Source organism: Pongo pygmaeus, chromosome 12 (genome assembly GCF_028885625.2).
Source record: "Pongo pygmaeus isolate AG05252 chromosome 12, NHGRI_mPonPyg2-v2.0_pri, whole genome shotgun sequence".
NCBI lineage: Eukaryota > Metazoa > Chordata > Mammalia > Primates > Hominidae > Pongo > Pongo pygmaeus.
In genome coordinates, this window is record NC_072385.2 from 108598691 (window position 1) to 108618362 (window position 19672).

General features: G+C 56.9%; 1 protein-coding gene across 3 annotated transcripts in view; it reads left to right on the plus strand.

Annotated features, from left to right (window-relative positions):
* The first annotated feature begins 587 nt into the window (after window positions 1–587).
* DNMT3A (DNA methyltransferase 3 alpha) overlaps window positions 588–19672 on the plus strand; it is a 114879-nt gene continuing 95794 nt past the window's right edge. For 2 of the 3 annotated variants that reach the window (XR_008500533.2, XM_054474859.2), the window contains exon 1: window positions 1203–1352. The gene's annotated coding sequence lies outside the window, so the exon portion shown is untranslated. Of the gene's footprint in view, window positions 749–1202; window positions 1353–19672 lie in introns of those variants that run through there. The other variant, XM_054474861.2, reaches the window with a different exon arrangement.

Here is a 19672-nt window from a genome sequence, read left to right on the forward strand (position 1 = left end):
TAGCTGAAGTGCTGAGTAGAATTCGGGGTGCAGAGCTGCGCGTGGCTGGTGGGGTGCTGGGGCGCGCAAGGAGGCTGGAGGCGGGGGGGGGGGTGCCCAGCCCCAAGTCCTAGAGCGGCTGCTGGAGGAGTGAGATGAGCACACAGTGGCTGTGCTAGTGGGATTAGACAGAGATGTCCCAAGTCAGGAACCTGGAGCCCTGAGCGCTCCATGGGGAAGGAGAACAGCCCCCACGGTGAAGGGGTGAGGGCGGTGTGTAGGCACGCACAGAATCTTCCAGCTGGAAGAGACCTTCAATGTCATTTCATTCAACCTCCCACCTCATGAAATCTTTCAGTCTTCCAGTGCCCAACTGAGGGCACCCAACTCTACTTGGACACCTCAAGGTACGGGGAACTCACTCCCTTCAAGGCAGCTCATCTCAGAGAGGCTCTGGAGCCTGCGGGTCAGCCAGAAGGAGCCTGGCGCTCCGACCTTGGCCCTGTTGAGCAGAGTGGCCTCTACTCCGCGGCGGCACCTGGCTGGGGGTTGCGGCGCGGATGGGCCGGCGCTGCTGTCCCCAGCCCCAGTGCTGAGGCAGGCAGAGCGCAGTGGGCTCTGGCGGAGGTCGGGAGAACTGCAGGGCGAAGGCCGCCGGGGGCTCCGCGGGCTGCGGGGGGAGGCACTTGACACCGGCCCGGGGAGAGGAGGGGCCGCTGTCCCTGCGGCCAGTGCTGGATGCGGGGACCCAGCGCAGAAGCAGCGCCAGGTAGCGGGGCGCCCAGCGTGGGGAGGGCTGCGGCGAGGCCCGGAGCTCGGCTACGACTCGAGGGGCTCTGAGTGGCCGGGAGCGCGGCCGAGGCGGGGCGCCCGGGGCCCGGCCCCCGGTCGGGGCGGTGCGGGGTCCAGACCTCCGCCAAGCGGCGTGCGGGGACCCCGGCGGGGCCGCAGAGGCCGGGAAGTCGCGCCGAGGGCGCTAGGACCGGCCGCGCGCCCAGGCCGCTCCCGCCGAGGCGCCCCGGGGCCCCCCAGTCGGCGCTGCCTCCCGGGCCGGCTCCGCAGCGCCGGGGCCGGGGCCAGCGCGGCCGCGGGGGGCGAGCGGCGGGCGGAGGCCTGGGCCCGCGGGCGGCCGGAGGGAGGGAAGGAGGAAGGCGGAGAGAAGGGGTGGGAGGGGGGGACCCGGCGGAGGAGGCGGAGAGAGGGAGCGCGACAGCGAGCGGAGGGAGGGAGCGAGCGAGCGAGGCAGGCAGGCGGGCCGGGAGGGAGGGAGGGCGCGCGGGCGGCGGCGGCGGCGAGAGCAGAGGACGAGCCGGGACGCGGCGCCGCGGCACCAGGGCGCGCAGCCGGGCCGGCCCGACCCCACCGGCCATACGGTAATGAGCGCCGCTGCTGGCGGCCCGGAAGGCCGGCCCGGAGGCGGCGGGGAGCCGGGGAGCCGGGCGGGGGGCGCCGCGGCGGGCAGTGCCTGGCTCGGGGCACGCTCCCGGACCCCTGCAACTCGGCGCCGGGCGCCCGTGGGGCCGGGACTGCAGGCGGGGACGGCGGGCCGGGCTGGCCGGGGCGGCGCGGGGGATTCGAGGGTTTGTTTATGTCCCCGCGGGCTCGGCAGGCGCCCCCTCCCGTCCCGCCCGCTCCCGGCGCGGACCCCCCTCCCCGCCCCCGCCCGGCTCCGGGCTCAAGTTCAAGTCTATACAATGCCGCGGGGGGCCCCTCCACCGCCGGCCTCCGCCGCGGTGCCCGGCTCGGCGCTGCCGCAGGGGCCCCGGCCGGGCCGCCCCCGCCTTCCGGGCTCTGCCCCCGCCCCGCGGCCCCGCCTGGAGCCCGCGGCCAGGGCGCCGGAGGGCGCGGACCCCGACCCAGAAGGATCGGCCCCCGCGGCGGCCCGGGGGAGCGGGGGAGGGGGCGGGGGCCGGGCCCCGCGCAGGCTCCGCGGCGGCGGCAGAAAATGGCAGCCTGGCACGACCCGGCCCCCCGCCCCTCCCCCCGGCGCCCGGCCCTCCTCGGCCTCGCGGGGCGGGGGACCCGGGAGGCCCCCGGGGGCGGGCCGAGGGGTTGATGGCGGGGCCGGGCCGGGGAGCGCCGCGCCGCGATCCTCCTCCGGCCACCTGTGGCTGGGGGTGCGGGGCGCCAGAGGGTCCGGGAGGGGCGGCGGGGCCGGGGAGAGCGCCCGCCTGGGGGGCACACCTTCCCGCGGAGTGCCGGCGGCACGGAGAGGGATGGTCGTGCCCGGCTCCTCTCTGTCCCCACCGCGGGCCGTGGGTGCCGGGGCGGCCGCGGTGGCGGCGCCGCAATGTGGGGGCGGGGCGGGGGCGGGCGAGGATCCCGGGCCCGGGCCGCGGGGGCCGGAAAACGCGGGGGTGGAAGTAGCGGGGCCGGGACCGGGAGCGGCGCGGGGGGGGTACGCCCGGGGTCGCCCCTCCAGCACCCCCGCGCACACTCCCACGCACGCGGACACACTCACGCACACGCACCCCGCCGGGCCGGTGCAGACGTGTCCTTGAAAGCTTCGCATCTGCAGTGAAGGACGAGGCCTCGCCGCGGCTGCGGAGCGGGGTCTTCGGCCCCACGTCCCCGCACCCCGGGAGACCCCGAGCTTCGGAGCCGCAGGCGGCGGCTGTCCGTGTCCCGCCCTCACCCCAGTTCCCCTCCCCCAGGCCGCCCTGCCTTCCCTCCCCTTCGGCGCGGACCGGGCTGGCGCGGGTCCAGGGCCCGCCCCTGGCCTCCCCCAGCCCCTCATCGCTGGGGCCCGCGGCCCTGGGGCTGCCAAACTGCGTTTTGCTTTCCTGGAGCCTCCCTTCTTGGGGGCACCCTCTCCCGCCCCAGCGCCCCTCTGCCATTTCTCCCCCTCTCCTCATCCCCTCCGTCCTGGCACCCTCTCTCCGCTGCACGGCCAGTTGAGGAGGTGTTGGCGCCCTGGGCGGGGAGCGGTGCCCTCTGGTTCCCAGGGGCTGCCTCCCCCGGTTCCTGAGGGGAGCCCCCTGTGGCTGCACCTTGACCCAACATGGCGTCTGGCACCCAGCAGGGCAGCTCTGGCCTGCGGCAGGCGGGAGGGTGGGCAGGGCCGGGCCCCAGGGCCGCACAGCTACCCCCCCTCCAAACCAGCGGGGACAGAAGCCTTGGGGAGAAGCGCTGTCCGCCCTGTGACCCAACTTGCCCCTCACTGCCGTGCCCAGAGACTGCCATCAGCATCCCTGGGGGCCTGCTCAGTCTTCATGTTTCACCCTAGGCTGCCAGCGGCTGAACCGCCTCCTGGGCGGGCGGCTACGAAGGGATCCTGGGATCAGGTGCTGCTCCAGTGTCGCCTCCTCCCTCGCGGGCAGATGTGACAGCTGCAGCCAGGGGAGCTATTCGCCTTGCTGTTTCCTGGGTGTTAGGACTGGCCTGTGGGATTTGGGGGGCCAGGCATCCCGGGGACCTTCTTTGGTTGGCTGGCAGGGGCCATCTCCAGGTAGTTTTCTGAGCTGCCTGCCTTTGGAGAGTTGGGTTGTGGGGAATTCCTGCTGGGTTTCTGGGACACAATGGTCCCCCTCTGCTTCCAGGTTCCACCGAGGCCCTGCTTAGGCTGTGACAGGTGGCAATGTCAAGGTGGGAGTCTGTGTGTGCACATGTGCTGGCTCCGGCGAGGGACCAGGCTGGCCTGTGCAGCAGCTCTGGCACCTGCCTGCCTCCCTGGTGGGTCCCCCTCCTCTGTGCAGCTCCTCCCCAGATAAGCAGCTGCGGATTCAGGCCGACCAAACTTCCCTCGTTACCCCACCCAGGCACCAGTGCCTTCCATAGGAGACTGACCCTAAGAAAGGTGAATTCCTTCTAGACTCGAGGAGTGGACTGGTCCACAGGGCTGCCCTCTGAGTCCTTCCTGGAGAAGCCTAGGAGAGGACGCCAGCGGCCATCTGTCAGGGTGTCTGCGGACAGGATTCCTCTGTGGGGTGGGGGTTGGACTAGAGCCGGAAGGTCCATTCCAGCTTTGATATTCTGTGGCTCTGATTCTAGTGGTGGAATTTCAGGCCCAGAAATGGGGACAGGGTGGTCTGTTTTTCGGCACATGGCAGTAATAGGGGAAGTTTTCCAAGGAGAAGGACATATGAGAGAGATCAGGGTCCCCAGCGAGTTGGGCCTTGGGAAGGAGAGGCGGTGTGAGGAGGGTCCCTGAAAGAGACGGGTTGATCACGTCCGACTCTGCAGAGGGTGTAAAAAGTACAGCCTCCTTTAAGCCTCGGCACGTGTGTATCCTGTAGGTTTGTGTATAAATCCCTGTGTGTGGATAATTTCTGAGGTTTCCTTTTCAAGTCCAATTCACAGTAAGCTCCTCAGTCCCTTATGGATGTTTTACTATCGCTTTCACACCCACCTCTGCCAGTGGTTCTCAAAAAGCTAGGAAGACAGGACAAACGGTAAAATCCTCGTCCAGGGTCACCGGCAGGAAGAAGTGGAGCCAGGCCTGCACTCGGGGGAAGACGCCCCACACTACATCTCTTACCTGGGCTGCTGCATGTGTCCGTCCCCCCTCTCAGTTTGTGATCTCCAGGGAACAGGGGCCTTGCCTCCCTGGGTCCCCATTGGACAAGCGGTGAGGCCTCCGAGGGTGTCTGCTGAGCGAGGGGAGTACACTGCCCTCCTGTCCTCTCCCCGAGGCAGCGAGGCAGGTTAGTGCTGGGCTCCCTTCTCCCTGCTGCTGTGCGCCACTGCCCAGCGGCCACTGCCTACTTACAGGCCAGCTCCTCAGGGTCACACCTCCCTGAAAGACCCAAGTTCTTTCCCAGCAAGAGCCAGACTCCCCCAAGGCTTCTCTTTTTGGGATCCAGGTAGAAAGAGGACTCCAAAGGGTGAGTTAAAACAGACCACCCTCTCCCCATCTTTGGGCCTGAAATGTCAGCATTAGAACCCAAACCTTAGAATTGCAGGCTGAAAGAGGAGTTTAAGCTCTGAGAGCTCTTAGTGCTGGCTATGGGACTGTTTGTGGGAGGTGGTGCCCAGTTCTTCCCAGGGTTGTCCATGCTACCCAGAGCCTGAGGCCTGGAGGGCCATTCACGTGCCAGTCACATGCCTCTCCCTGGGTACTTCCTGCTGCCTCCAACTTGCTGGCCTGGGGTCCTGGACTTGGTGCTTGTATCCTCCCCACCCCATGCCCCACTGGGAGTTGAGTGTGTCTCTGGCCTCCAGCAGGTAGGGCCAGAGCGTCTACCCCAACGCTATTCCCCATGCTGCAGCCCTCGGGAATAGCTTCTACTTTTGTTTGAATATTAGTATATGAGCAGAGAGCCCGTCAGAAGCCCACCTGGCCTGAGGCTGGGTTTCTGCAGGGACTTTGCTGTTCCTGAGCAGGGCTTTAAGGTCTACTAAAGGTGCCAGATCCCTTTCCACTTTAATTTTGAGGGCTCATTTTCAATCATTTCTCTCTGACGATTTTTCCCTGAGAACATGACCAAATCTGAGATCCATGAAGTGTCAGCCTGAGATTTATGTCTGTGTCCGAGCCTGCCTCCACTTGGCTAAGTGTGTGGGCAAGACGAGGTTCAGTGCACGTGTGTCTGTGCATGATGTGTGTGTACACGGTGTGCCGCCGCCTGTGGATGGGTAGGACTTGCTTCCACATGAGCCAGTGTCAAGGCAGCATGAGGCCCTCGAGTCACAGGGAGCTGCACTCTGACACCTCCCAGCGGCAGGAACTTGGGCGACAACTTGATTCCCTGGGCCTCAGTTTCCTCACCTGTAACATGGGAGTGTGCATGGATTCTGCTTACAGGTGGTTGTGAGGATGGAGTGAGATGATGTGCGTTACATCCTTAGCGGAGCAGGAGCCCTCCTGTTAGCTGTGTCTGTTTTCATCATTTGGGCGGCTCACGTGGACTAGCACTGCAGGAAGTGCTCTAAGAAGCCTCGTCCACCTTCCTGTGTCTTTTGCAGAATCTTGGTCAGATGAGGAAAGTGCCGATTCTGATTAAAAATCCTGGGAGGTGGGAGGCTCCTCAGCGCCACTTAGCAATCTGTTGAGTTGAACAAATCGCATGTCAACAGGTTGTTTTGCTTCCACCTGAAATCCCTCCCGCTGTAGTTTCAGCTCGTTATTCTCATCCTGTCTTGAGTGCAGCAGCACTTTCCCACCGTATTTGCTTCCATTTTCCAGAGATGTGCTGAGCATTTCCTGTAAGCCATGCCCTGTGCTGGCTTTGAGGGGACACGGTGTGTTTAGGATATGCCCAGTTAACGAAGAACTGCAGAGTGGGACCGGGGTTACTGGAGAGGGAGAAATAAAATGCTCAAAGGAGAGTGAGGTCACAACCAACTAAGGCCATCAGGGAAGGCTTCTTGAAGGAAGTGGCATCTCAGAAGCGCCTCAGAGCACAGAAGTGGGGCTTCAGGGGCAGGGCATCATTGTGGGTGGCTGTAGTGCCCGGGAGGTGGACTGGGGCCTGGGTTGTGCTGGAGGCCAGGCTGAGGCCCTGCCTTGGTTTGGGGAGGAGATCCCTGCACTCCGGAACTCCTCTGTGGCCCACGGAGGATCGCTCTGAACTGCCTCAGCGTGGCAGCCAGTAGGGGTGGGGGTGGAGAGAGGACAGCAGGGAGGGAGGGGAAGGGGCCAAATGAGCTCATTTGGTGTCGGATCCTGATTCTTTCTATTCCATAGACCAGAGCTTAAGAGCTCAGACTTGGAGAGCAACAGAACAGGGTTTAAATTACACTGACCCCAGGGGGTTGTGACGATTAAGGGGGAGGCCAGGGTCAGGTCTGGTCTGCGAGCGAGTGATAGCAGTCATGGTGAGGATGTGGCAGGAGGAGAAGGGTCCCTTTTCTGGCCTCCCAGAGGTCTCCGTGTCCCCCCTTGCCCACTCCACCAGGCTGAGGCGCCCCAGCATCCAGAACATTCCGGCAAGGGGCTGCCAGTGCCAGGGAAATGGGGGTGAAGACGTCAGGTTCCTGTCTCTGCAGCCTGACCCTGTCCCCCAACACACACACACTGGGCAGAACCCAGCCACCAACCCAGAAGGGAGGTGCCCTGCAGACGGCCCAGGCCCCCAGGCATGAGTGCAGGTGCCTGGCAGCCCCCTGCAAGAACAGCTGGTGGGCAGGGCCTTCTGGGCCAAATCTCCCTTGCTGATCACATCATAGGCCACCAACCTGTCTGGAGGACAGCAAGGGTGCTTGGTGGGCAGTGGGGGTGGGGGTAAGGGAGGCGCAGACGCCTGGGGCTTTCCTAGCTAAATCCCAGTATGGAGTGTATTTTTTTTTTTTCAGCAGTAGCTCTGTGTTGCCTCCTCCTGTCCTGCTGTGGTCCTCTCTGACCCTTAAAGGCTGCCCAGCCTTATTTAGATATATGACCAGGTTCCTATTTTCTCTTTCCTGTGGTCGCGGCCCTGCTCACCACCATCCCTATTGATCTTTCCCCTCTGCGTCTGTTTCAAATGTCAAGGTCATTTTTAATTCTGAGCCAGTTATTAGCTGCCCTGTCTGAGTGCACAGAGGGGACGGAGGACCATCTCTTACAGCCAGTAACCGGAGAGCTGGAACTTGGGTCTCCTGACTCCTAGTCTAATGCTCTTCTTACTATAATGAAAGGGGAGGGGGGCTCGGTGCAGATGTTCGGGATCTGATAGATCAGCTAGGTCATGGGTTCCAGTGATCCTTCCTTGAAAAGGTAAAAAGATGCTTAGAGAGGAGATTATGGGGTGTGGGTTAGATTTCCGGCTCACTAAGCTGTTGAGTGTGGGCTGTGTCCTGGGGAATACTTGGGAACGGCCATGGCCTGGGGGCAGGAGGCCTTCGGAGTGTCCCTCCCCCGCCACTCCCTGGAGGACCCCGGGAGACACAGGCAAGTTCGCCCCTGCCCCTGCCAAGCCAGTGGGATCCCCCAGCACCCCAGTGAGCAGAACCTGTTTGGAAAGAGGCTTCTGGAAGGCCTGCACGATTACTTGTATAGGTTCCCGAAGTGATAAATAAATGCATGGGGAAAGGGGAATCCACTTAGATTCCCTAAAAGCCTTTGAAACAAGGTGGTAAGCGTGTCTGTTCTGATGTGTTAGATCCCCATGCAGTAGTGTTGTGGTTAAAAAAAAAAATGTTCATAGCGTAATCTCAGTTTTGTGAAATTCTTTAAAATCTATACAAATATACACATGTTTAGGTTTGCACATGCATGGAAAAGTTGTTCTGGAAAGATAGACACAAACCTGTCAACAAGTTTTTGCTTTTTAACTTTATACACTTTCGTTTTCTTTGAAAAAATGTAAATGAACTTGAGTTACTTTCTTAATGACAACAACAAAAATAAAACTACACTTTTTAAAAGCCTGTGGATGGGAATGTAGAAAAAAGAATTAAGTCACCTAAGGCTGAGGGATGGACTCTTTTTTATAATGGATAAGAAACTGATTTAGAGACTGACAGCAAGGGGTAAGCTTACTCAGGTACATGTCTTTTCCGGAAAGGTTGCAGGGAGAAATATCGCAGATATTAAGGCCTCTGAGCAAAGGCCTAGGCTGGTAGGGATTAGGGGAGAGCAGAAAATAGGCGGCTGACTGCATGCACCCTGGCCCACGCCAGGGACAGGGGACAAAGTTAGCTTTATAGGATGGCGACTTGAAACTCATTTCTGACCCAAGGTGGAGACAAATCACTGAGGATCTTCCCCCAAAAGCATCAGTCTGATGGGCTGTTGTGGCCCAAATGGTTCCTGGGGAACTGGAGGTATAACTGGGGCCCAGCCCGGGTATGGAGCTCAGGTGACCCAGCCCTGGCATAGTGAGAGCCTCTTGGGAGGCCACACCCAAGGGAGACAAAGTGGGGCTTCAGGAGGCCCCACGAAGGGGTAGAAGGGGTGTCTAGGAACTTGCTTGGCATGTGGGTTCAACTCTGATCTAGGGGTCCCTGAGCAGGTGGTGATGACCCAGACGATGGGGTGGAGAGGTAAGGTGGGGGCAAATACAAATTCCTCTGTCTGCAGTCATCTTGCTACCCCAGGAAGCTCAGGGCTGGTTGCTTAGCAACAGCACTTACCACCCTCTTCCACCTTCCCCTCCCCCACCCCACCCATGGGTGCCTCTTGGGGCTTCCCTTCCCCCAAGGCTGCCCCTGTTCAATAGGACATGAGAAGGGTCTGTGCACTTTTTTGGCCCTGCCCCTGGAATAAGGCAGGAACAGACATAAAAGGACCTATGACTTGGAGGTGAGCACAGAACTGGCCCCTCTACAAACCAGCCAATTAATCCAAGGCTGGTAGGGGACAGATGTGCAGGGCAAGAAAGGTGTTCAGGAGTCAGGCCAACCTGGAGGACTGTCTCAGCCCCATTCGTGCTCAGTTGCTGCTGGCCCCAACCCACCTGGAGCTGCAGGTTTTTCATCTGTAAATCGGGGATAAGAATAGCAGCCTCATCTTAAGGGGTTGCCTGAATGACATGCAATATTTTATGAAACAGCTAGCACTATGCCTGGCACAGAGAAGGTGCTCAGGAGGCATGAGCTGCTTTTCTTTACATGGGGGTCGTTCCAGGGCTGCCTGGTTAGGATGACCCCCACAAAGCCCTGCTACTCTGTAAGACCCTGCAAGTGGCCAGGTGCAGTGGCTCATGCCTGTAATCCCAGCGCTTTGGGAGGCCGAGGCGGGCGGATCACCTGAGGTGAGGAGTTCAAGACCAGCCTGGCCAACATGGTGAAACCACCTCTCTACTAAAAATACAAAAATTAGCCAGGTGTGATGGTGCACACCTGTAATCACAGCTACTCCGGAGGCTGAGGCAGGAGAATCACTTCAACCCGGGAGGTGGAGGTTGCAGTGAGCCGAGATCGTGCCGCTGCACTCCAGCCTGGGTGACAGAGTGAGACTGCGTCTCAAAAGAGAAAAAAAAAAAAAAAAAGACCTGCAAGTGTTGCCTGTCCTCCCCATGGCCCCTCACGGTGAGGGGAAGAGATAATCAAGTTGAGAATGACCCCCAAGCCCATGGTGGACTCTGGGCTGGGAGTCAGGGGCCACGGGGGAGTGGCAGGGACAGAGAAAGATGTCTCTGTCCTCCTTAGCTTCGGTTATCTGACCCAGGTCCCTTTTTCCAGCTGCCAATAAGTTGTCCCTTTTTCTCTTAGCCTTTCTGCACCTCCACTTCTTCCTGTGAAGCCAGGATTTGCCTGTAGCTTTTTTGATCTCTTCAGAGTCCCCTGTCCATGTAGGGACGCAATAGCCTGCTCAAGACCTGGGCCCTCTTTCCCTCCCTGCCCACTGGTCTATTTGGAGCTAAGCAGAGAGTGGCCTCTGCTGGGTTCTGGCTCTGCCCCACGGCCTGGAGGCATGGGAGGGTCTAGACCACAGCCCGGCCTGGCAGCTGGCACGCAGCAAGAGCTCCTAATGGTTTTATTACCAGCAACAATGTGGTGCTTGTTGCCATCCACGCACAGGCTGGTGGTTCCCAGCCCAACTGGTGGTGGCCTGAGGGCCCTGCCTGGTACTGGAAGCTCAGCTGGGAAGCCCAGTGGGGCTGGGCAGTCATTCGCCTCTGCGTTTTCTTCTGTCAACACCCTGCCAGCAGGCTGGAATCAGAGGGAGCCAGGGCACGGCATGGCGAGATACTGGCCCCTGAGTTGGCAGGCCTGGCAGCACTTGAGTTTTCTCTCCGGAGGTCCCTGCCTCAGATCCACAAATGATGTTCATCCATTCATCTAAGAGACCTACTGTGTGCCAGACACAGGCTGCATAGATGAAAGGTGTCACACTCATCTCAAGGACCCTGCAGCTTAGGTAGGGTCTGGCAGGGCGGAAGAACCCCTGGCACACCATGTCCAGGCATTACCAGGGCTCAGAGAAGGAAGTCGGATTCAGGGGGAGAGAAGATCTGGAAGGGCTTTCTAAAGGAGGTGACGCTTGAGCTGAGTCTTGAAGTGGAGGGAGCAGTTAGCTAGGTGGACAACGGCACTTTTTGGCCCCATGTGGCTGCAGTGTAGGGAATGATGGGATACGAAGCCAGGGGCCTGGGCCGGGGGACCATGGAAGGTGGGATGTTATGAATGGACATTGGGCTTGGGATTTATTTTTGAGAAGGATCATTCTAGGGCATCCAGGAGGAGAGCTCAGGCAATAGGGTTTAGGGGCAGGGAGCCCAGGTGGAAGGCTGGCACAGAAGTCCAGGGCAGCAATGTGGGCCTGAACAGGGTGTGCGCGGTGTGACATCTAGGAAGTGCAGTCAGTAGGAACAGTCAGGATAAAAGGAATGAGGGGAGTTGGGGTGGCCGTCTGGTTTCTAGCTCAGCCAGCTGTGTGGGTGGGGATGCCCTTCATGGAGGGGACATGGGTTGGGGGGAGTCGGAGAGAGCAGGAGGTGCCTCCCACATGGAACTGGGTTGTAGCTGGGGCTTGAGGGCGGGTGGGATTTCCCCAGGGGGAGCCTGAGCCAGGCCAGGCTTGCAGAAGGAGGCTGGAGCCTGAGTCATAAGGCCTGGAGGCGGGGTGCCTTGTGCGATGGATGAGAAAGGCAGGTGCATTTCGGTCTGTGACTGGTAGGACCCCTGCAGATTTTTGAAGGAAGATTTTGAGGAAGGTGCTCGCACCCATGCATTCATTGGGAATGCTGATGAGTTAGCGCCTCTACTTCACAGTGATTTCCCCAAAAGATGAGCTGCAAGGCCTAGACCCTGGCCCTCCACCCAGGACCTGCGGCGAGTCTCATCACCGTCGGAGAATCTTTGGGTGGGCTGGAAGTTGATGTCAAGCTGTCCAGCCTTCCTGTCACTCTCCATTCAGAGGCAGGTCTGCGGAGAGAGATAGGAGAGACAAGCTGGGGACAGCATTTTTGGAAAGCAAACAGAAAAGAAGCAAGAACTGTTCCTCTAAAATAGAAAGGAGGCTTATGTGTGTTATGTGAAGGATAATGTGGAAGGCTATTTCCAAAGAATTTCTCGAAAAATGACGTGAGCCATGTCAGCATCATTGAATTTAGATAGAGGCCAGGAGCAGTGTGGCATCGTGCTGGGGCCACCAGGCTGGGGACTGGACAGATGGTGGTTTCACCTCACCTCTGCCACCTCCTTGCTGCGTGTCATTGGAAGATCACTCAACTTTTCTTAGGCTCAGTTTTACCATCTGTAAAATGGACATAACTTCACAGGCTGGTGTTGTTTGTTTTGAGCATTGCTTCTTGGACTAAACCTGGATATTTTTTCCTTCCCTCCCTCGCTTCTGCACTTCCTCTGGTTCTTTGCCTCCCAAGAAGCCTGTTTCCTCCTGTCCCCTCCATCAGTTTTGAGTTCCCCCTTCCTGGGAAGCTCCATTCATTATGTTCTATTGACTCTCTTGTTCCCAATTATTCCCTGCAAAACTGGTTCACCCAGTGTATTTGAAGAGCATCTACTGAGCTAAATGGGAGTTATTGGGGGTCAGTTCCTGTTTTGTTTTTAATAAGGGGAGGGAGGGTCTGTGTAGAGCTGTCCAGGAGAGCAGAGGGCATGGGGGACAGGGGGGATGTTGCAGGACCCAGTGGGACCACAGCTGGGACCTTGCCTTGTAGCTGGCTCAGTGTGCCAGGGGATAGGGGCACAGAGCCCTGGTGGGTCTGGGAGATGAGCTTGGGAAGGACTTGGCCTGGACATGGGCTAGGCTGCCCTGCTTTCAGAGCCAGACCTCAGGAGATGGCAGAGAGGGCTGCTTCCTCTGTGAGGGCCATACATGATGGCCCTTGGGCTGTATGGTGGCCTTGTGACATGCAGCCACACCCCTGGGGAAATCTTTGAAGCATCTCTGCATTCTGGAGGATCTGGTGGGAAGATGGCTTCACAGCGGGGCTCTTGTTGATGTTGCCAAGAAGGCCGAGCGGGAGTCGGGCTGTCTCTGGCTGGGAGTGGGGTGGGGGCTGCGGTCCATCTGAGTGTGGAAACCCACGTTTCTCTGGTTTGTGCAGACCTGTGCAAGCAGCCATGCTGCAGGACTGGCCCCCTGGAAGTGGGGCATACATGAACTCAGGGTGTGGCGGTGTAATCAAATGAAATGTACAGCATAATTAATCTGGCATACCCTTAATGATATGCATAATTGTGCTGCATGGTAATTAGGTGTAAATGGTAAGCAGTTCACATAAATGTTTTTGTAATTGGTATTAATTTTGCAGAGGCAAACCAAGTTTATGTGGTTTTTCTCTTCTTGCTCTGTTAGTTTTCTAGTACAGGCATTTCCAAGCTTTTGGAGGAATTCTATTGCAAATGTTTGTTTATAGGGCAATGTTTTGTGTTTTCGCTCAGAACAATGTTATGAATGGTTATGAGGTTCCCAAGCTGGTTTCTAAATGCCTCTTTGGCCCATACAGTAGGTGAAATGTGCAACACGTGTTCCTGTGTCAGAAGGCCCGCCCAGGATCCTCCGGCTCCAGGTGCCCCGGCGTGTGCAGCATGAGGGGGGCTGTGCGCATGTGTGCACCTGTGCGCCTGGGTCATCTCTGCATTTGTCTAGGTGTATCTCTGTGTGTGCATCTATGTCTGTGTGTTTGTATCTGTGTGTCTGTCCGTGTGTGTGTGTGTGTGTGTGTGTGTGTGTGGTCTGCCTGACTGTGAGAGACTCCTGAGGCCACAGTGGCAGGTCGAAATTCTCTGGTAAATACATTCCCCATTCCAGTGGCAAGGGGCCTGGGCTGGAGACTTAGGGGAATTAGCTGGGAGGGGGACCCTGGCACAGCAGCCGTTCCTAGGAGTGAGCACAAGCCACTCCGAGGTGTGGTCTGAAGCCAGAGTCTAGGTTTCCTAAGAACATATGGCTTGCCTTTCTTTCTGATCAAGCACATAATAATTTTTAAATGAGCATTTATTGAGTGCCTGCCACGTGCCAGGCCCTATGTTAAACACTCGACTCAGATTCCCTCCTATCTTAAAACAGACTTATGAAATAGGGACTTTTTCTCACCCCGCTTTACAACTTGGGAAACTGAGGCCCGAATCTCTGAGTGACAGAGCCAGGGTTTGAGGCGGGGACTGCTGGAGGCAGGGCCCATGGTTCTGAGATGTGCTGCTTGGAACCCTGGGCTCTTCTCCCTCCCTTGGCCCCCTCCACAAATGGTTTGTTTTTGTTGGGACAGACGATGAGGAGAAAGGCGGCCCTGTGGGAAATCTGAGAGCAGTGAGCTCCCTTCCTGCTGAAGTGGGTGGGTGGGGGGGGGGCGGTGGGGGATGAGCTCCAACAGCTGCTCCCAAGCCCTGAAGACCCTTTGGGGGACCTCCTGGTTTGACCCAAGAGGGAGCTGGTCTAGGAAGTGGGGTTGGGGGAGCGTGGCCATGGGCAGTGTCGGGAGAGGGTGGTCACAGGCCAGACAAGGACTCAGCCCCCCTGATTCCTGTGGTTCACTGAATAGCCTAGGCCCTCACCACCCCCTTCACCTTGGGGATCTGGGGCAGGTGAGCCTGCAGACCCACGGCAGGTGTATGTTCTACCCTCGGAGCTCCTGCAAACAGCCTTTCCACTGACGCAGTGCCTTGGGGGCTCTGCCAAGCGACCCCTAGAATGGGGATTGTGGGGGGTCGCTCTAGGCACCGCAGCACTGTGCTGGGGATGTTGCAGCTGCCTGGGAGTGACTTCACACAGTCCTCTCTGCCTCCAGGGTCACCCGGAACGGGGTTGCGGGGGACAAGCTGTGGGCGGGGGGGACGGGTAGCAAGATGCATCACATGAACTCTGACCTCGTCTCTTTGAGAAATCAGACACATCTATATACGCATGGAACACTCAATGACCCCTGGGTGGGTGGTCGAGGAGAAGGGGACAGTGTGTGGGGGAGGAGAGATGTTGGGTTGAAGGACTGGGAGAGAGGAGCTGAGTGGGCCCTGTGGGAGAGGGTGGGAGCCAGGGGTGTCATTCCGGGACAGCAGCCGGGCCTGGAATGATGCAGCTGGGAGAGGTGGGGGCATGGCCAGAGCAGTGGGCGGAGGCTGCATTGTAGCCAGCCCTGGTGAGACCAGGCCAGAGCGTATATTTTACCATGTGTGCAAATCTTTGGCATCATAGGATTTTTTTAAAATAATAGCTTTAAGATATAATTCACATTCCATACGATTCACCCATATAAGTGTACAGTTCGATGGGTTTAGTACATTCACAATCAATTTTTTAAAATTTTCATCAGGTGTCATAGGTTTTCATAGAGGGAGCCATGTGTGGGCAATCTTTGCTGAGAGGGTGAGGTGGGAGTAGAGACGCCAGAGGCAGGTGGACCCGCTACAGGGCATCTACTAGGTTACTGTGCCACAGACACAAGAGGTACAAAGGGCCTGGAGGGAATAGGGGGACGAGAGAAGCCCAAGGACCAGGTACCTGCTGGATGTGAGGACCCAGGGGAAAGGTGGGACCTGAGTTTTCTCCAGGGTTTGGGGCTTAGGCAGCTGAAGGGAGGGGAGTGTTTCTTCCACATAGAGGGAAAAACCAGAAAATAGAGCCGGCTCTGAAAGAAGCATGTTCTGGAAGAGTAGGATTTTAGGTGACTGCAAGTCATCCAGTTGGGATGAAAATAAATAGAGCTGGAGCCCCTTGCAGTAGGAGGCCTATGTTAACTTATGCCCAGGTGTCTGAGAGGAAGAGCATTTAGAGAAGAGCTGAAGGTAGAACATGACCTGTGAGGAGCGCCCACCATGCAGAAGTGGGATCAAGACTCCCGCCAGCCCCAGAGACAGAGCTGCAGAATCTGAGGCTGGAGACCCAGAAGCAAGGAGCCAGATGGAGTCATGGCTGGGAGAGAACGCACAGAAGGCAGTTGCTGGTGAGCTCCAGAAGCAGGGGTCTCCTTTCACTCCAGGGCCCGGCTCCACAATGGCACTCAAGAAATGGCTGTTGAGTGAGTGCTTGAAGCAGGGAGTGATTAGCTGGCCAGGATGTTGAATTGAGCTCAAGGGCCATGAGGATGGAAAAAGGCCCTTTGGGGCCGTGGGTGACTTTATCAGTCAGGGTCCATTCAGAAGACAGAAACCACATGGTGATTGGAACAAGGAAAGTTTCACATAATGAATTATTAACTCTAATTGGATTGGAATAATGAGGAATTGGCTAGTAAGAAGTAAAAATAACTCCAAAGAATACAAAAATAATAGATATGAGAACAGCCCCTACCTCTAGGGTTGCCACAGAGTGCCCAAGGAAGAGGCCCCGCAGGGTTGAGATCCACACCTTGATGGAGAGGGTGTGGCCATGGCTCCCTGGATGGCAACGTCTCTGTAATGCCATGTTGGCAGAACTTGCTGGAAATCTACCCTCTGGAATTTACTGGAAATCCATCTTTTTGGGTCCCAAGGAAAGTTGTTTGTGGGAGGTATCTTGCTGGAAGCACACCGCTGCTACGTTTTCCCAGGGGAGTGCTGGGAGAAGCTCCTGGCCATTGGGTACTCCTGACTGACATGTGTTGCTGGAGCCAGGTGCTGGAGAAGCTGTCTGCATTGCAAAAGCCTGGCACTCCTGCAGGAGCTGGGCACTGGAAAACTGCATGCTGGAGAAGCTGCAGCAGCACAGGAGCTGGGTGCTGGGAAGCTTCATATGTGGCAAGACCCTGATGCTGGAAAGCGCCCATGCAGCAAGATCTGGCTGCTAGAGAAGTTGTATACAATGCAGGAACCCAACAAGAGCACACTGGGTCTAGAAAGGAAACCCACCTCCTCCTTCGATGCCTCTTCAGTGCCCTCCACAGTTGTGCCAGCTGACAAAGGAAGAGTAGTTAAAGGGCCCAGCTCCATCTTCACAGCACAGGCAATGATGGGCGAATAAATTGATAACTGGCACAGTTTACCCCTTTGTCTACACAGCTTCCATTTGCACCTTTCTACAACATCTGAACTCCCATACAAAAACAAACAACTGGATGTCTACCTATCAAGACAGTTATCCTTCTTATGAAATTCTCACCCTTTTGCCCAGAGAGCCCCAACCATCATGCTACCAATCCCTGGCTACGATAACTTCTCAAAGTCAGTCACAGTCCCACCGAATATTCTGTTACCTAAGGACTACATTATAAAGCTGTCAACAACTTGTGTAGAAAACAATGGGAAGGAGAAAGAAAGAAGAAAATGGTTACCATATTGCAAACACACACACACACACACACACACACACACACACCCCAAGTTAATAGAAAATGTGCAAAACCACTAGAGGCCTGGTTTCTGCATTTGTTCAAAAGGCTACACTTGCTACCTGGCTTCCTTGTCTTCTTATCCCATTCTGTGTTTCTTCCACACTCAGCCAGAGCCTTAGCTGGTCATGCTTCTTTTAGTTGGTGGAGTAGCCCAAACCCTCATTCCCAAAGGACCTGAATCCTTAGTTATCCCGCTTTTGTTTTGTTGTTACCATAACTTTACATTCAGCCTTCCTTTGGGCGTGGAAGTTCTTAAGAGGTGCCTGAGAGAATTCGCTGGGTTCCAGACATAGTCTTGCTTGGCTCTGTGGCTGATCAGCAATCCAGTTTTCTCCTTGGTAACTAGGATCAATCACTCCAGACAGTGGCATAACTCCTTTTTTCCACTGTCAGTTCAGTAGCATAAGGAGTTCGAGAAAGCCAAGCGGGTATAGGTGTCTTCTCTCCCAGGGAAAGCATTATGATATGTCCCTGGTGGGAGCACTCTCCCCCGAGGATGAAGACAGTCAGCATCCCCAGAGGGTTTCAGAGTTGTGGGGTGGGGGAACAGGGCCATGCGTAGGGGGCTAAGTGATAGAGGCTCTGGAGGTGGCAGCTGTGGACCATTCTGTAGAGAAGGTTGGAAAAGTAGAGAAACGTGTAGATGACCGTGGGCCGCTTCCGCTGGGGATGATAAAATCAGACCCATGCTGGTCGCTGCCGGACCCCGTCCAGGACCATGTGTCTGATTCTCACATGGACTCTCAGCCTGGCCACCCTGTGCCCCTGACTCCCAGGCCGTGGGAAGCCCATCTGACCCACAGCACGTGTGACCCCTAGACAGGGCTTCTCCTGGCTTGCAGCACTTGGAAATCGGTGCTGCCTTACGGAAGTCTGTGTTGGCTCATTTTGGCTCCTGAGAACAACTTCAGCTCCTTAACAGCATCTATTTTAGGCATAAATCTCCCCCCCCCCCCGCTCACTTTTGGGGCTGTGTCATGGCAACCATTAGTGTGAGCAAAGGAGTCTGACTCAGACTCCCATGTGGCCGCCGTAGTGGCAGCAGGTTTGGTGTGATCATAAGTGCTCCTGCTGGTGTTGCCAGTGCTGGTGGTGCCAGTGCTGGTGGTGCCATGGCCTCGAGAGTGGTGTGAGAGCCACAAGCCGTCTTACTGTGACTCTAGAGCCAGATAAATGGGCTTTGCAGAGGGCAGGACTGCTGGCCTGTCACCAGTGGCTTTTGGTATTCTAGGGACAGCTGGTGGTTTGGGTGCAAGTAATGTTTCTGAAAGTCAGGGCGATGGAATGGTGATGGCCATCTCACTGGAAAATGGCACCAAGACCCCCCTCCCTCTCCCTCCTCCTTATCCATCCCCAGTCTTATGACCAAGAGAGGTTGTGACAGGAGGGGGAAGAGTCGACAGATAGACATTGATTGGGCAGGGGGTGGGGGTGGGGCATAAGATACTCTGCTGCTTTCTGTCACCCACAGGACTCATTTGCACCTCCTCCTAAGCTCAAATAGGAAATTTAGCCATGGGACTGTTATCTGTGGGCCAGGGTCACCCCAGAGGCACAAACATTGATCATGGCGCTGGCTCTGAGATCTGTGTTTAGCGTGCTCATTCATAACCAAGAACTGCCACTTTTGCAAAGGGTTCTGAGTTACACGGACCTGGATTCATAATCCTGCCCTGGGGCTTTCTAGCTGTGCTACCCTAGAGAGGTACTAAGCCTCCATGTCTTCTATAAAATGGGGATAACAATAGGACCTGCTTCATAGGATCGTTTTGAGGATTGACAGTGCATGTTCCTTAGCACAGTGCCTGGCACATGGTAGGTGCTAAGGAAATAGCTGCATGAATGAATGAGTGAATGACCGCTGCATTGGCAGGGCATTGAATACTGTGATTAGAAGGCTCCAGTGCCCTCCTTCCCCACTCCCACTGCAGACAAGCCTGACCAGGAGAGAGAGACTGACTGGAAACTTTGTTTTCTGGCCAGTCCGTGCCCAAAGTCAATGTAGATCTGCAGCAGTCACATGCTGACTGTGAGAGAGGGAGTGGAGAGCTGTGAGCTTCTGAGTGGGATGGACCTGGACTGTGTCTGGCTGCACCCCTTACCCACTGTGTGACCTTGGGCAGTTTTATTAATCTCTCCATACCTCATTATTCTCATCTGGAAAATGGGGATAAAAATAGTACCCACTTCAAAGGGTTGGGGTGAGGTGTGAGGATTAATGAGATGTTGACATTGTAAAGCTCTGCTCACGGGGCCTGGCATGTCAGAGGAGCTTAAGTACAAGCTCCTGCCTGAGCGAAGGCCACTTAGAGGAACTCCAGGGATTTCAAGAAAGGAGAGAAATCTGCGGGCTGGTTGAATCTGAGAGTAATCATCGTTAAGATTTATTGAGTACTTTCTCTGTGCCAGGCGCTCTTGGAAGCATTTTTAGGACATTCCATTTTAATTTTCACAGCAGCGCTGTGAGGTGGAGAATTCTTTCCCCCACTCTACAGCTGAGAAAACTGAGGCACAGTTTTCGCCTCAGGCCACACAGCTGGTAAGAAATAAGGCCAGTGTTGGAAGCCCCACAGTTGGCCTCCCAGGGAGCCCTGGAGGGGACTGAGATTAGCCCTTAAGTC